Source organism: Pseudophryne corroboree, chromosome 5 (genome assembly GCF_028390025.1).
Source record: "Pseudophryne corroboree isolate aPseCor3 chromosome 5, aPseCor3.hap2, whole genome shotgun sequence".
NCBI classification, from domain to species: domain Eukaryota; kingdom Metazoa; phylum Chordata; class Amphibia; order Anura; family Myobatrachidae; genus Pseudophryne; species Pseudophryne corroboree.
Window position 1 is genome coordinate 228,935,168 of NC_086448.1, and position 15,949 is coordinate 228,951,116.

At 45.9% G+C, this 15,949-nt stretch overlaps 1 protein-coding gene across 5 annotated transcripts in view; it reads right to left on the reverse strand.

Annotated features, from left to right (window-relative positions):
* The window catches only part of WDR37 (WD repeat domain 37), a 400,784-nt gene that overhangs the window by 315,602 nt on the left and 69,233 nt on the right, over positions 1-15,949 (reverse strand). The window lies entirely within an intron of this gene.

Sequence of the window (15,949 nt, forward strand, 5' to 3'; positions counted from 1 at the left end):
GTAAAGCTTTACGATCAGGTGGTGTGTACTGGCTCCTCCCCCTATGACCCTCCTCCAAGCCTCAGTTAGGATACTGTGCCCGGACGAGCGTACACAATAAGGAAGGATTTATGAATCCCGGGTAAGACTCATACCAGCCACACCAATCACACCGTACAACCTGTGATCTAAACCCAGTTAACAGTATGATAACAGAGGAGCCTCTGAAAGATGGCTCCCTACAACAATAACCCGATTTAGGTAACAATAACTATGTACAATTATTGCAGATAATCCGCACTTGGGATGGGCGCCCAGCATCCACTACGGACTCCGAGAAATAGAATTATCGGTAAGTAAATTCTTATTTTCTCTAACGTCCTAGTGGATGCTGGGGTTCCTGAAAGGACCATGGGGATTATACCAAAGCTCCCAAACGGGCGGGAGAGTGCGGATGACTCTGCAGCACCGAATGAGAGAACTCCAGGTCCTCCTTAGCCAGGGTATCAAATTTGTAGAATTTTACAAACGTGTTCTCCCCCGACCACGTAGCCGCTCGGCAGAGTTGTAATGCCGAGACCCCTCGGGCAGCCGCCCAAGAAGAACCCACCTTCCTTGTGGAGTGGGCTTTTACCGATTTTGGCTGTGGCAGGCCTGCCACAGAATGTGCAAGCTGAATCGTACTACAAATCCAGCGAGCAATAGTCTGCTTAGACGCAGGAGCGCCCAACTTGTTGGGAGCATATAGTATAAACAGTGAGTCAGATTTCCTGACTCCAGCTGTCCTTGAAATGTATATTTTTAAAGCTCTGACAACGTCCAACAACTTGGAGTCCTCCAAGTCGCTTGTAGCCGCAGGCACTACAATAGGCTGGTTCAGATGAAATGCTGACACCACCTTTGGGAGAAAATGTGGACGAGTCCGCAGTTCTGCCCTGTCCGAATGGAAAATCAGATATGGGCTTTTGTAAGATAAAGCTGCCAGTTCTGACACTCTCCTGGCCGAAGCCAGGGCTAGTAGCATGGTCACTTTCCATGTGAGATATTTCAAATCCACATTTTTTAGTGGTTCAAACCAATGAGATTTGAGAAAGTCCAAAACAACATTGAGATCCCACGGTGCCACTGGAGGCACCACAGGGGGCTGTATATGCAGTACTCCCTTAACAAAGGTCTGGACCCAGGAACTGAAGCCAATTCTTTCTGGAAGAAAATCGACAGGGCCGAAATTTGAACCTTAATAGATCCCAATTTGAGACCCATAGACAATCCTGATCGCAGGAAATGTAGGAATCGACCCAGTTGAAATTCCTCCGTCGGAGCACTCCGATCCTCGCACCACGCAACATATTTTCGCCAAATGCGGTGATAATGTTGCGCGGTTACTTCCTTCCTTGCTTTAATCAAGGTAGGAATGACTTCTTCCGGCATGCCTTTTTCCTTTAGGATCCGGCGTTCAACCGCCATGCCGTCAAACGCAGCCGCGGTAAGTCTTGAAACAGACAGGGACCCTGCTGAAGCAAGTCCCTTCTCAGAGGTAGAGGCCACGGATCCTCCGTGATCATCTCTTGAAGTTCCGGGTACCAAGTCCTTCTTGGCCAATCCGGAACCACTTGTATCGTTCTTACGCCTCTTTGCCGTATAATTCTCAATACTTTTGGTATGAGAGGCAGAGGAGGAAACACATACACCGACTGGTACACCCAAGGCGTTACCAGCGCGTCCACAGCTATTGCCTGCGGGTCTCTTGACCTGGCGCAATACCTGTCCAGTTTTTTGTTGAGGCGAGACGCCATCATGTCCACCATTGGTCTTTCCCAACGGGTTACAAGCATGTGGAAAACTTCTGGATGAAGTCCCCACTCTCCCGGGTGAAGGTCGTGTCTGCTGAGGAAGTCTGCTTCCCAGTTGTCCACTCCCGGGATGAACACTGCTGACAGTGCTATCACATGATTCTCTGCCCAGCGAAGAATCCTTGCAGCTTCTGCCATTGCACTCCTGCTTCTTGTGCCGCCCTGTCTGTTTACATGGGCGACTGCCGTGATGTTGTCCGACTGGATCAACACCGGTTTTCCTTGAAGCAGAGGTTCTGCCTGGCTTAGAGCATTGTAGATTGCTCTTAGTTCCAGAATGTTTATGTGAAGAGACGTTTCCAGGCTCGACCACACGCCCTGGAAGTTTCTTCCTTGTGTGACTGCTCCCCAGCCTCTCAGGCTGGCGTCCGTGGTCACCAGGATCCAATCCTGTATGCCGAATCTGCGGCCCTCCAATAGATGAGCACTCTGCAACCACCACAGAAGAGATACCCTTGTCCTTGGAGACAGGGTTATCCGCTGGTGCATCTGAAGATGCGACCCTGACCATTTGTCCAGCAGATCCCTCTGGAAAATTCTTGCGTGGAATCTGCCGAATGGAATTGCTTCGTAAGAAGCCACTATTTTTCCCAGGACTCTTGTGCATTGATGTACAGACACCTTTCCTGGTTTTAGGAGGTTCCTGACAAGTTCGGATAACTCCTTGGCTTTTTCCTCCGGGAGAAAAACCTTTTTCTGAACCGTGTCCAGAATCATCCCTAGGAACAGCAGACGTGTTGTCGGAATTAACTGGGATTTTGGAATATTCAGAATCCACCCGTGCTGCTTTAGCACTTCTTGAGACAGTGCTAATCCCATCTCTAGCTGTTCTCTGGACCTTGCCCTTATTAGGAGATCGTCCAAGTATGGGATAATTAATACGCCTTTTCTTCGAAGAAGAATCATCATCTCGGCCATTACCTTGGTAAAGACCCGAGGTGCCGTGGACAATCCAAACGGCAGCGTCTGAAACTGATAGTGACAGTTCTGTACGACGAACCTGAGGTACCCCTGGTGTGAGGGGTAAATTGGAACGTGGAGATACGCATCCTTGATGTCCAAGGATACCATAAAGTCCCCTTCTTCCAGGTTCGCTATCACTGCTCTGAGTGACTCCATCTTGAACTTGAACTTTTTTATGTACAGGTTCAAGGATTTCAGATTTAGAATAGGTCTTACCGAGCCATCCGGCTTCGGTACCACAAATAGAGTGGAATAATACCCCTTTCCTTGTTGTAAAAGAGGTACCTTGACAATCACCTGCTGAGAGTACAGCTTGTGAATGGCTTCCAAGACCGTCACCCTGTCGGAGGGGGACGTTGGTAAAGCAGACTTCAGGAAACGGCGAGGTGGATCAGTCTCTAGTTCCAACCTGTACCCCTGAGATATTATCTGCAGGATCCAGGGATCTACCTGCGAGTGAGCCCACTGCGCGCTGAAATTCTTGAGACGACCGCCCACCGCCCCGAGTCCGCTTGAGAAGCCCCAGCGTCATGCTGAGGCTTTTGTAGAAGCGGGGGAGGGCTTCTGTTCCTGGGAAGGAGCTGCCTGTTGCAGTCTCTTCCCCCTTCCTCTGCCTCGTGGCAGATATGAATATCCCTTTGCTCTCTTGTTTTTAAAGGAACGAAAGGGCTGCGGTTGAAAAGTCGGTGTCTTTTTCTGTTGGGGAGTGACTTGAGGTAAAAAGGTGGATTTCCCCGGCTGTAGCCGTGGCCACCAAATCCGATAGACCAACACCAAATAACTCCTCCCCTTTATACGGCAAAACTTCCATATGCCGTTTTGAGTCCGCATCACCTGACTACTGTCGCGTCCATAAACTTCTTCTGGCCGAAATGGACATAGCACTTACCCGTGATGCCAGTGTGCAAATATCCCTCTGTGCATCACGCATATAAAGAAATGCATCCTTTATTTGCTCTAAAGACAGTAAAACATTGTCCCTATCCAGGGTATCAATATTTTCAATCAGGGACTCTGACCAAGCTACCCCAGCACTGCACATCCAGGCTGTCGCTATAGCTGGTCGTAGTATAACACCTGTATGTGTGTATATACTTTTTTGGATATTTTCCATCCTCCTATCTGCTGGATCTTTAAGTGCGGCCGTCTCAGGAGAGGGTAACGCCACTTGTTTTGATAAGCGTGTGAGCGCCTTGTCCACCCTAGGAGGTGTTTCCCAGCGCGCCCTAACCTCTGGCGGGAAAGGGTATAAAGCCAATAACTTCTTTGAAATTAGCAGTTTTTTATCGGGGGCAACCCACGCTTCATCACACACCTCATTTAATTCATCTGATTCAGGAAAAACTATAGGTAGTTTTTTCACACCCCACATAATACCCTGTTTTGTGGTACCTGTAGTATCAGCAATATGTAACGCCTCCTTCATTGCCAAAATCATATAACGTGTGGCCCTACTGGAAAATACGGTTGATTCGTCACCGTCGCCACTGGAATCAGTGCCTGTGTCTGGGTCCGTGTCGACCGACTGAGGTAACGGGCGTTTTACAGCCCCTGACGGTGTTTGAGGCGCCTGGACAGGTGCTAATTGATTGTCCGGCCGTCTCATGTCGTCAAACGACTGCTTTAGCGTGTTGACACTATCCCGTAATTCCATAAATAAAGCCATCCATTCTGGTGTCGACTCCCTAGGGGGTGACATCCCCATATTTGGCAATTGCTCCGCCTCCACACCAATATCGTCCTCATACATGTCGACACACACGTACCGACACACAGCAGACACACAGGGAATGCTCTTAAAGAAGACAGGACCCCACTAGCCCTTTGGGGAGACAGAGGGAGAGTTTGCAAGCACACACCAAAAGCGCTATATATGACAGGGATAGCCTTATAATAAGTGCTCCCTGTATAGCTGCTTTAATATATATATTTTTGCCACAATTTTGCCCCCCCTCTCTTGTTTTACCCTGTTTCTGTAGTGCAGTGCAGGGGAGAGCCTGGGAGCCTTCCTGACCAGCGGAGCTGTGTGAGGAAAATGGCGCTGTGTGCTGAGGAGATAGGCCCCGCCCCTTTTTCGGCGGGCTCGTCTCCCGCTCTTTAACGGATTCTGGCAGGGGTTAAATATCTCCATATAGCCCCCGGAGGCTATATGTGAGGTATTTTTTGCCAAAAAATAGGTTTACATTGCCTCCCAGGGCGCCCCCCTCCCAGCGCCCTGCACCCTCAGTGACTGCCGTGTGAAGTGTGCTGAGAGGAAATGGCGCACAGCTGCAGTGCTGTGCGCTACCTTAAGAAGACTGAGGAGTCTTCTGCCGCCGATTCTGGACCTTCTTCTCGTTTCAGCATCTGCAAGGGGGCCGGCGGCGAGGCTCCGGTGACCATCCAGGCTGTACCTGTGATCGTCCCTCTGGAGCTAATGTCCAGTAGCCAAAGAAGCCAATCCATCCTGCACGCAGGTGAGTTCACTTCTTCTCCCCTAAGTCCCTCGTTGCAGTGATCCTGTTGCCAGCAGGACTCACTGTAAAATAAAAAACCTAAGCTAAACTTTTCTAAGCAGCTTTTTAGGAGAGCCACCTAGATTGCACCCTTCTCGGCCGGGCACAAAAATCTAACTGAGGCTTGGAGGAGGGTCATAGGGGGAGGAGCCAGTACACACCACCTGATCGTAAAGCTTTACTTTTTGTGCCCTGTCTCCTGCGGAGCCGCTATTCCCCATGGTCCTTTCAGGAACCCCAGCATCCACTAGGACGATAGAGAAAAAGGGGGGGTATGATTCAAATTTTAAGTAAAAGATGTTATAAGAAAGGTGCTATTTCATAACCCTCATTATGGCCATAAGGTGACATAGTATTCAAGGTAAAAATCCAATACATCTCTCGTTGTGAGAGTTTCTTTAGGAGGTCACCTCCTCTTGGCCCCAATTTTACATGTTCAAGTGCTTTAAAGGTTAAAGTGTCTGTGCTTGAACCATGGTTGAAGGCGAAGTGTCTGGAAAGTGGATGGCTTTCGATTTTATTCTTGATATTTCTTACATGTTCCTGGATCCGCAGTTTCAATGGTCTCTTAGTCTTCCCTATGTACTTCAAGTGACATCCGCATTCGATCATGTATATTACTGATGATGTATTGCAGTTAATAAAATCATTCACTTTGAATTCTCTTGTGTTATCATTGTTTTGGAAACTTCTCCTGTTATTTTTGCCTCCTCACAGTTGTATTGTGTGATAAATGGTGCCAGCATCTTCTTTTTATCTTCCTTCACTTTTTCTTTTGGTTTTAGTAATTCCTCTCTGTCCAGTTTCCCGCCTCGTTCAACCGCTTTCTTGATGATATGATCAGGATAGCCTCTTTCTTCAAACCTAAAACTAAGGATACCAATCTAAATAAATACAAGGATAGTGAAGAATACAAGACCAATGAAAAAGTCCTGAGTAAAAAACTGGAAAGGATAGAGGAGGAAGTTATTAAGAATAAAGAACGTAAGTTCCTAAGAGACAAAAAAGACTATGAGAACAACAGAGTGAAAAAATGGACCAGAAACATAACCCAAGAAAGGGAAAGAGGAAGACTACAAAGTAGGTCGAATGACCGGAATTGGAACAATACAAACCAAAGAAATAGATCTACGTCATATCAAAGAGCTCTTCCGAGACAAAACTCGTTTAGAGGAGGAAGTCGTTACGCAATCCTTGATCGCCCTACAACCAGCACAGCACAAGAAGACGGACATGAGGATGGTTTTTTAGGACACAGACAAGCAAAACCGCAGAGACAAGGAATACCAGGAAAGGATCAAAGAAAATATTCATCATGCATCACCATTAAAAAGAAGATTCCAAGAGGAGGAAAGAGAGGAGGAAGAAGAAAACCCCAGAAAAGAAACCCCCATTAACCGACCCGAAAGACAAAGGCATCTTCAATCTCTCTTCCCACATCCTAACACAACCGCAGATCTCCCTACTCAGTAAGGGAATTACATTTGCTCCCACACATAAACCGGACAAATTCCAAATGTTTATAGATTTGAACAAATATGTAAGAAAACTTAACCCTTAAGAGACATTTTGCTAGAAAAGATAATGCAATTCTCACAAATTTTAATTCTTCCAAATCAGGTTTGAAACCACCGTCAAAATTCTATCCATTGGAATCAAAAGGTTCACATATCAACATTTTCTATGACCTGGTAAAGAAAGATTTGATTGAGGGGGAAGACTTCAAAGTAAAGAGACCGAATCTCACCAATCATGAAAAACACGCCTTAAAAGAATTAAAGGGAAATGAAACCATCATATTGAGACCTGCTGACAAAGGGGGTGGTCTATTGATACAGGATAAGGAAATTTACATCAAGGAAGCACAACGCTTATTAAGTGATATATCTTCATACAAACCACAACCTAAGGACCCTACTGAAGAATACATTGAGGAACTCAGGAAATTACTGGTTCAAGGACTTTACAAAAACATAATTTCGAAAGATGAGTACCAGTAGCTCATGAATAATAACCCTATCATCCCGATCATGTATCAGCTACCTAAAATTCATAAGAGCCTAGAGTCACCACCAGGTAGACCTATTATAGCAGGGATTGACTCGCTTACAGCACACCTATCCAAATACGTTGATGTGTTTTTAAAACCACATGTTCAGAATCTACCCTCTTTTTTTAAAAGACACGACAAGCATTTTAAACCTTTTAAAAGATTTTAAGTGGGAAGAGAAATTTTTATGGACCACTATTGATGTACACAAGCATCACCCACGAAAAAGGAATTGAAGCCTGTCGAAAAATTTTAGAAATGGATATCAATATAACCAGTGAACACCGTGATTTTATATGTACCTTAATTGAGTTCATTTTAACCCAATTATTTTAAATTCTCGGACAAATTTTACCTTCAGACCTGTGGCACAGCTATGGGTACGGTTTTTGCGCCAAGCTACGCAAACATTTTAATGGGGATGTGAGAAAAGAAATTAATCTATGAGAACTGTCGATTTAAGAAAAACATCTGCTTCTATAAACGCTATATTGATGATATCATTTTAATTTGGGACGGAGATGTGAAGGATTTCAATGATTTTATGAAGTTTATTCAAACAAATGATTTTAATTTGAAATTTACTTGCACCACCAGTAAGACTGAAGTGGAATTCCTGGATTTAGTTTTATCACATGATGGGGATAAAGTTATAACCAAGAACTTCATTAAACCAGTGGACACAAATAGTTATTTACATTATAGAAGTGGCCACACCCAGAATTGGAAGAACAACATCCCCTTTTCGCAGATGTACAGGATCAGAAGAAACTGCAGTGCTCTAGAAACCTTCACAGACCAGTCTCAAATTTATGCCAAACGGTTTGAAGAAAGAGGCTATCCTGATCATATCATCAAGAAAGCGGTTGAACGAGGCGGGAAACTGGACAGAGAAGAATTACTAAAACCAAAAGAAAAAGCGAAGGTAGATAAAAAGAAGATGCTGGCACCATTTATCACACAATACAACTGTGAGGAGGCAAAAATAAAGAAAGTACTTTCAAAACACTGGCATATTCTAAAGATGGTTCCGGTTCTCAAGGAGCTGCTCCCTGAACGCCCAGAAATTATATTTAGAAAGGCACAAAACCTGAAGGAAATTCTGGCACCTAGTATGCTCAAATGCACACAAAGTGTTCCCACAGGTATTCCCAAATGTACCGGGATGTATAAATGTGGTCATTGCAATATGTGCAAATTTGTCCATCCAAACAGGAGAAGTTTCCAAAACAATGATAACACAAGAGAATTCAAAGTGAATGATTTTATTAACTGCAATACATCCTCAGTAATATACATGATCGAATGCGGATGTCACTTGAAGTACATAGGGAAGACTAAGACCATTGAAACTGCGGATCCAGGAACATGTAAGAAATATCAAGAATAAAATCGAAAGCCATCCACTTTCCAGACACTTCGCCTTCAATCATGGTTCAAGCACAGACACTTTAACCTTTAAAGCACTTGAACATGTAAAATTGGGGCCAAGAGGAGGTGACCTCCTAAAGAAACTCTCACAACGAGAGATGTATTGGATTTTTACCTTGAATACTATGTCACCTTATGGCCATAATGAGGGTTATGAAATAGCACCTTTCTTATAACATCTTTTACTTAAAATTTGAATCATAACCCCCCCCCCTCTTTTTTTATTCTTTTTACACCCCACATACTTATATGAATTGAGCTCTAACTATTGAGGGTGATACTTGAATTCATGCATGTACCACCTCACGGAGTAGATTATGAGAGTTTCCCCAATATACATGTATGTAACCCGAATGTATAATTGCCTTCATGTACTAATATGTGTCTAGCCTCTGAAGGACATTCATTTTATTCATCTTATTTGTGGGTATATATTTGTAAACGTAACGCGGTACAAATTCAATCTTAAACACAATGAATCCTTTTTAAAGAAAGAATATTAACTACTGTCTTTGTCAAAATATTTATATCATATGCAAATCCTCCTCAAATTTCCAGACCCAAAAATATGTGTATTTTAATGTATAATTGTCTATATGACCTATGGTATTCTATGTTCACCTTGATTTTAAATGTTACTTTATTTGAACTGATGTATCCATGGGGTTAAATTCTAGAAGATTCCATGGATACAAAGCCAGTACAATTATGAAGTGCTATTGTAGATTATTGTATATTTATGTACTACTGTTCTATTATTCCATGAAAAGAGCCGGACGCATTACAAACGGAATGCCACTCCCGTTTGTTTATATATGCAAATTAGTCATGCGGCTCAGTATGTCCACCCACACATCCCCCTGATGCATTGCGGTGCCGTACTATGCCGGGAGCGACGCGGACGGATATGACGCGTCCTTTCCGGCTGTGATGTACTTCCGCCGGAAGTAGAATGCCGGGAGGCGATCGTGTAAACAAACCACCGCTGTCAGTAGCAATATTTTTTAATCAAACATTAAAAACATTAAAATCATACAGAAGTATAATAGTTCATAAGCACATTATTCATTTGTACATATGTGACACTTCATAAATACTATCATAAACCCAACGCGTTTCGTCCTATAAGGACTTCATCAGGGGTACAGTTCGTAGCTGGTCATGGAGGAAAGAGGAAGGAGGAAGGAGAGTAAAGAACAAGAAAAAAATAAGAATTTACTTACCGATAATTCTATTTCTCATAGTCCGTAGTGGATGCTGGGGACTCCGTAAGGACCATGGGGAATAGCGGCTCCGCAGGAGACTGGGCACATCTAAAGAAAGCTTTAGGACTATCTGGTGTGCACTGGCTCCTCCCCCTATGACCCTCCTCCAAGCCTCAGTTAGGATACTGTGCCCGGACGAGCGTACACAATAAGGAAGGATTTTGAATCCCAGGTAAGACTCATACCAGCCACACCAATCACACCGTATAACCTGTGATCTGAACCCAGTTAACAGCATGATAACAGAGGAGCCTCTGAAAGATGGCTCACAACAATAATAACCCGATTTTTGTAACAATAACTATGTACAAGTATTGCAGACAATCCGCACTTGGGATGGGCGCCCAGCATCCACTACGGACTATGAGAAATAGAATTATCGGTAAGTAAATTCTTATTCTCTAACGTCCTAAGTGGATGCTGGGGACTCCGTAAGGACCATGGGGATTATACCAAAGCTCCCAAACGGGCGGGAGAGTGCGGATGACTCTGCAGCACCAAATGAGAGAACTCCAGGTCCTCCTCAGCCAGGATATCAATTTTGTAGAATTTTACAAACGTATTTGCTCCTGACCAAGTAGCTGCTCGGCAAAGTTGTAAAGCCGAGACCCCTCGGGCAGCCGCCCAAGATGAGCCCACCTTCCTTGTGGAGTGGGCATTTACAGATTTTTGGCTGTGGCAGGCCTGCCACAGAATGTGCAAGCTGAATTGTACTACAAATCCAACGAGCAATAGTCTGCTTAGAAGCAGGAGCACCCAGCTTGTTGGGTGCACACAGGATAAACAGCGAGTCAGATTTCCTGACTCCAGCCGTCCTGGAAACATATATTTTCAGGGCACTGACAACGTCTAGCAACTTGGTGTCCTCCAAGTCCCTAGTAGCCGCAGGCACCACCAATAGGTTGGTTCAGGTGAGACGCTGAAACCACCTTGGGGAGAAACTGAGGACGAGTCCTCAATTCCGCCCTGTCCGAATGGAAAATCAGATAAGGGCTTTTTCAGGATAAAGCCGCCAATTCTGACACGCGCCTGGCCCAGGCCAGGGCCAACAGCATGACCACTTTCCATGTGAGATATTTTAACTCCACAGATTTAAGTGGTTCAAACCAATGTGACTTTTGGAACCCAAAACTACATTGAGATCCCAAAGTGCCACTGGAGGCACAAAAGGAGGCTGTATATGCAGTACCCCTTTTACAAACGTCTGAACTTTAGGGACTGAAGCTAGTTCTTTTTGGAAGAAAATTGACAGGGCCGAAATTTGAACCTTAATGGACCCCAATTTCAGGCCCATAGACACTCCTGTTTGCAGGAAATGTAGGAATCGACCCAGTTGAATTTCCTCCGTCGGGCCTTACTGGCCTCGCACCACGCAACATATTTTCGCCAATTGCGGTGATAATGTTTTTGCGGTTACATCCTTCCTGGCTTTGATCAGGATAGGGATGACTTCATCCGGAATGCCTTTTTTCCTTCAGGATCCGGCGTTCAACCGCCATGCCGTCAAACGCAGCCGCGGTAAGTCTTGGAACAGACAGGGTCCTTGCTGGAGCAGGTCCCTTCTTAGAGGTAGAGGCCACGGATCCTCCGTGAGCATCTCTTGAAGTTCCGGTTACCAAGTCCTTCTTGGCCAATCCGGAACCACGAATATAGTGCTTACTCCTCTCCATCTTATCAATCTCAGTACCTTGGGTATGAGAGGCAGAGGAGGGAACACATACCCTGACTGGTACACCCACGGTGTTACCAGAGCGTCTACAGCTTATTGCCTGAGGGTCCCTGGACCTGGCGCAATACCTGTCGAGTTTTTAATCATGTGGAAGACTTCTGGGTGAAGTCCCCACTCTCCCGGGTGGAGGTCGTGCTGAGGAAGTCTGCTTCCCAGTTGTCCACTCCCGGAATGAATACTGCTGACAGTGCTATCACATGATTTTCCGCCCAGCGAAGAATCCTTGCAGCTTCTGCCATTGCCCTCCTGCTTCTTGTGCCCCCCTGTCTGTTTACGTGGGTGACTGCCGTGATGTTGTCCGACTGGATCAACACCGGCTGACCTTGAAGCAGAGGTCTTGCTAAGCTTAGAGCATTGTAAATGTCCCTTAGCTTCAGGATATTTTTGTGAAGTGATGTCTCCAGGCTTGACCATAAGCCCTGGATATTCCTTCCCTGTGTGACTGCTCCCCAGTCTCGCAGGCTGGCATCAGTGGTCACCAGGACCCAGTCCTGAATGCCTAATCTGCGGCCCTCTAGAAGATGAGCACTCTGCAACCACCACAGGAGGGACACCCTTGTCCTTTGTGACAGGGTTATCCGCTGATGCATCTGAAGATGCGATCCGGACCATTTGTCCAGCAGGTCCCACTGGAAAGTTTTTGCGTGGAATCTGCCGAATGGGATTGCTTCGTAGGAAGCCACCATTTTACCCAGAACCCTTGTGCATTGATGCACTGAGACTTGGCTCGGTTTTAGGAGGTTCCTGACTAGCTCGGATAACTCCCTGGCTTTCTCCTCCGGGAGAAACACCTTTTTCTGGACTGTGTCCAGGATCATCCCTAGGAACAGCAGACACGTCGTCGGAACCAGGTGCGATTTTGGAATATTGAGAATCCAATCGTGCTGCCGCAACACTACCTGAGATAGTGCTACACCGACCTCCAACTGTTCCCTGGATCTTACCCTTATCAGGGAATTGTCCAAGGAAGGGATAACTAAAATTCACTTCCTTCGAAGGAATATCATCATTTCGGCCATTACCTTGGTAAAGACCCGGGGTGCCGTGTACCATCCATACGGCAGCGTCTGAACTGATAGTGACAGTTCTGTACCATAAACCTGAGGTACCCTTGGTGAGAAGGGTAAATTTTGACATGAAGGTAAGCATCCTTGATGTCCCGAGACATCATGTAGTCCCCTTCTTCCAGGTTCGCAATCACTGCTCTGAGTGACTCAATCTTGAATTTGAACCTCTGTACGTAAGTATTCAAAGATTTTAGATTTAGAATCGGTCTCACCGAGCCGTCCGGCTTCGGTACCACAACAGTGTGGAATAATACCCCGTTCCCTGTTGCAGGAGGGGTATCTTGATTATCACCTGCTGGGAATACAGCTTGTGAATGGCTTCCAAAACTGTCTCCCTGTCAGAAGGAGACATCGGTAAAGCAGACTTTAGGAAACGGCGAGGGGGAGACGTCTCGAATTCTAATTTGTACCCCTGAGATATCACCTGAAGGATCCAGGGGTCTACTTGCGAGTGAGCCCACTGCGCGCTGAAATTCATTGACGGGCCCCCCACCGTGCCTGATTCTGCTTGTAAAGCCCCAGCGTATACTGAGGGCTTGGCAGAGGCGGGAGAGGGTTTCTGTTCCTGGGAACTGGCTGATTTCTGCAGCCTTTTTCCTCTCCCTCTGTCACGGGGCAGAAATGAGGAACCTTTTGCCCGCTTGTCCACGAAAAGACTGCGCCTGATAATACGGCGTCTTCTCATGTTGAGAGGCGACCTGGGGTACAAACGTGGAATTCCCAGCTGTTGCCGTGGCCACGAGGTCTGAAAGACCGACCCCAAATAACTCCTCCCTTAATAAAGCAATACTTCCAAATGCCGTTTGGAATACGCATCACCTGACTACTGACGTGTCCATAACCCTCTACTGGTAGAAATGGACAACGCGCTTAGACTTGATGCCAGTCGGCAAATATTCCGCTGTGCATCACGCATATATAAAAATGCATCTTTTAAATGCTCTATAGGCAAAAATATACTGTCCCTATCTAGGGTATCAATATTTTCAGTCAGGGAATCCGACCACGCCAACCCAGCACTGCACATCCAGGCTGAGGCGATTGCTGGTCGCAGTATAACACCAGTATGTGTGTAAATACCTTTTAGGATACCCTCCTGCTTTCTATCAGCAGGATCCTTAAGGGCGGCCATCTCAGGCGAAGGTAGAGCCCTTACAAGCGTGTGAGCGCTTTATCCCCCCTAGGGGGTGTTTCCCAACGCACCCTAACCTCTGGCGGGAAAGGATATAATGCCAATAACATTTTAGAAATTATCCGTTGTTATCGGGGGAAACCCACGCATCATCACACACCTCATTTAATTTCTCAGATTCAGGAAAACTACAGGTAGTTTTTCCTCACCGAACATAATACCCCTTTTTTGGTGGTACTCGTATTATCAGAAATGTGTAAAACATTTTTCATTGCCTCAATCATGTAACGTGTGGCCCTACTGGAAGTCACATTCATCTCTTCACCGTCGACACTGGTGTCAGTATCCGTGTCGGCGTCTATATCTGCCATCTGAGGTAACGGGCGCTTTAGAGCCCCTGACGGCCTATGAGACGTCTGGACAGGCACAAGCTGAGTAGCCGGCTGTCTCATGTCAACCACTGTCTTTTATACAGAGCTGACACTGTCACGTAATTCCTTCCAACAGTTCATCCACTCAGGTGTCGACCCCCTAGGGGGTGACATCACTATTACAGGCAACCTGCTCCGTCTCCACATCATTTTTCTCCTCATACATGTCGACACAAAAGTACCGACATACAGCACACACACAGGGAATGCTCTGATAGAGGACAGGACCCCACTAGCCCTTTGGGGAGACAGAGGGAGAGTTTGCCAGCACACACCAGAGCGCTATATATATACAGGGATAACCTTATATAAGTGTTTTTCCCCTTATAGCTGCTGTATAGTTAATACTGCGCCTAATTAGTGCCCCCCTCTCTTTTTTTAACCCTTTCTGTAGTGCAGGGGAGAGACAGGGAGCTTCCCTCCAACGGAGCTGTGAGGGAAAATGGCGCCAGTGTGCTGAGGAGATAGGCTCCGCCCCTTTTTCGCGGACTTTTCTCCTGCTTTTTTATGGATTCTGGCAGGGGTTAAATGCATCCATATAGCCCAGGAGCTATATGTGATGCATTTTTTTGCCATCCAAGGTGTTTTTATTGCGTCTCAGGGCGCCCCCCCCCCAGCGCCCTGCACCCTCAGTGACCGAAGTGTGAAGTGTGCTGAGAGCAATGGCGCACAGCTGCAGTGCTGTGCGCTACCTTGTTGAAGACAGGACGTCTTCTGCCGCCGATTTTCCGGACCTCTTCTGCCTTCTGGCTCTGTAAGGGGGCCGGCGGCGCGGCTCTAGGACCCATCCAAGCTGGGCCTGTGATCGTCCCTCTGGAGCTAATGTCCAGTAGCCTAAGAAGCCCAATCCACTCTGCACGCAGGTGAGTTCGCTTCTTCTCCCCTTAGTCCCTCGATGCAGTGAGCCTGTTGCCAGCAGGTCTCACTGAAAATAAAAAACCTAATCTAAAACTTTCACTAAGAAGCTCAGGAGAGCCCCTAGTGTGCACCCTTCTCGTTCGGGCACAGAGATCTAACTGGGGCTTGGAGGAGGGTCATAGGGGGAGGAGCCAGTGCACACCAGATAGTCCTAAAGCTTTCTTTAGATGTGCCCAGTCTCCTGCGGAGCCGCTATTCCCCATGGTCCTTACGGAGTCCCCAGCATCCACTTAGGACGTTAGAGAAAAGAATATCAATTGATGTCATAAAATGCATTTCAATTTCAACATTCTTTTTCCTTAACAAGGTACCTAATATTTGTTCAAAATATATATTCATTCAACTGATAATCAAGAGTAGATAATTAATACATACAGAGTATCATCAGACAATGAGAAAAGAGAGAAAAATTCTCAACAGACACAATTTAGGTAATGACTACTTACTATGGGTACTGTTTCGGGTGGGTCCCGTGTAACCATAAAGTTTATTATTAGTGATAACCGTATTCCACTGTTAATAAAGGTATTTGATGTGTGGTACTCTAAAGAGAATAAAGTCTGTCAGTTACAATAGTAAATTAAATTTAGTCTGAGACAACCCCCTTTCTCTCTAGATATTTCCACCATACTCTAC